The following is a 2,324-nucleotide window of genomic DNA, read 5'->3' on the forward strand; positions in this document are numbered from 1 at the left end:
ATCCACTCAACTTACGGCTTGATGGATCCGGTTGACGACTAGGTCGTGTAGCCTCGCGACCAAGCCCTTCCATCCGGCGGTCCCGGCATGTTCTTGCACTGCCCTCTTGGCTCCTCTAGAGTCCGCAAACGAGCTGCCCACTCACACGACCCGGAAGAACAACGACGTCACCCCAAAGATAGCGCCACAGTTGCTATATATCAAATGGTTCAAATGGCTCTGAGCACTATGGGACTCAACTTCTGAGGTCATTAGTCCCCTAGAACTTAGAGCTAGTTAAACCTAACTAACCTAAGGACATCACACACATCCATGCCCGAGGCGGTCTCGCGGTTCCAGACTGCAGCGCCTAGAACCACACTGCCACTTCGGCCGGCTGCTACATATCGATAACGCCGCTGCTGCCACTAGCGGACAGGCAACACTTGCGAAACCTAGTGGGGCCAGTCAACACAAGAAGAACACAAACAACCGCAACCAAGTCAAGTAAACCATACAGTCTGGCCTCCAACAGAGGGCGGAAACCTATAACATCACCAACACGAGCTGCAGCACGGCTCAATGAAGAACAGATTAAAGTGTTTGCACTTGTGATAAGGTTTGGCTTTATCCCCCCACACGGCTCCTCATCCCATGACTGTTTGTGGGTGCCTGTCTTGCTTCCTCCATTCCCTTCAACACCCTCTCTCTGGCAATTGGTTAGCTTACAGTCGTGTCACCCGCTGCTGCGAAACGCATTACTTTCTACACCTTACACTAGAGCACCGAGCGGCGAGAGTACGTAATAACGCATATTAATTTATGAAACAGAATATTTTTGCGTCACTCGCGCAAAGAGAGTTCTGTACAGATTTAGTTCATCCATACCGGGAATAAAGTATTTCGACAATTTTTGTCTTCTATCGACATTGATAGTGGCAAGATACCTATCCCAGGGATTCCAAGAATTTCGAGACTGTCTTAATTTCAAGTTCTAAGTCAGCTAGCAAATGAAGAAATGAGAATAGAAAAAATTGTTTGTGTGATATAATTACAAGTAACAGTTTTCTGATTTTCGTCGTTTACTTGCGCTCTGGAACCTTTCTTCTTGACAAATTTCATGATTCTGCGTCAAGGAGAAGTGTCCGACAGGGTTTAATGGGTGAGTTTGAGAGTAGCAAAATACGTGATGTAAATGACCATATCTTTTGATTGCACAGACTTAGAAGCTTAAAATTTCTGCATCCCCAAAGGACTGTTGGCCTCAGTATGTGATATAAATTTCCACTTAGTACGTCTACATGTTCCTGAGTAAAAAGGCACTTAACGGGTGGAGTGACAGGCGTATAGTCGGATAACAAATGACCAAAAAACACTTTTTTCGTGTGATATAATTATCAGTCCACAATTTTTTGAGTATTTTCTTTGACTGTAGTGTGATACCTTCCTTACTGCCAAATTTCATGATTCTAGTTCAACGGGAAGTGCCATGTATGTTTTGATGTGCAGCTCTGGCAGCATCAAAATAAATGGCGTATATGGGCGTATCTTCTGAGCGCATTGACTTAGAAGCTTCTCTTTTTTACGTCGCTAAGGGACGGTGGACATTCACATGTGTCATAGATTTCAACCTTATGTATCTACCCGTTCCAGAGAAAAATGGCTTTGAACAGTCGGACAGACAGACATATAGATAGACGGATGGACAAAAAAGTGATCCTACAAGGGTCCTGGTTTTACCGTAAAGTTACGGAACCCTGACAGTGTTCATAAAATAAATGTGAACAGAGCAAAATCTCATCAATGAAATGATTTAAGCCAATAGCACCTTACGTGGCAAAGAAAGGGAATGTAAACACAGAATTTCACGCATAATAAGTATCTATACACATGCACTGCTACATTTAAAAAGGTTCGCCACACGATTTGACGTTTTGTTCTGCTTTAGTCACAAGCACGTCTGTTACAAAAAACATAGTTAAAGTTAGATAAATGATTCAAACTGTGATACAATAAATAGCTTACTTCACAGGCAACATGATTGCCAGTCACAGCATAACGACCAGCAATGGATGGGGCGGGAATTATATATTAAGGAAGGAAGAAAGTAGCAAAATAAAAATAATTAAATTCAAAAGTAAGAAGTTAACAGCCAAAATGAGCTAACCTCATCTTTTTAATTTAAGTACCTGAATTTAACATATTTTTTTTAAGAAAACTTCGATTCTATGACATTCGTTACTTTCCATTCTTATTCGTAACTGGAAACACCTTTAGTGCCTTTGACTTTTTGTAACCACACCGCTTTGGCAGGTTTCTCCACGAGGACGGTTGCGGTGATTTGT

Source organism: Schistocerca piceifrons, chromosome 7, assembly GCF_021461385.2.
Source record: "Schistocerca piceifrons isolate TAMUIC-IGC-003096 chromosome 7, iqSchPice1.1, whole genome shotgun sequence".
Taxonomy (NCBI): Eukaryota; Metazoa; Arthropoda; class Insecta; order Orthoptera; family Acrididae; genus Schistocerca; species Schistocerca piceifrons.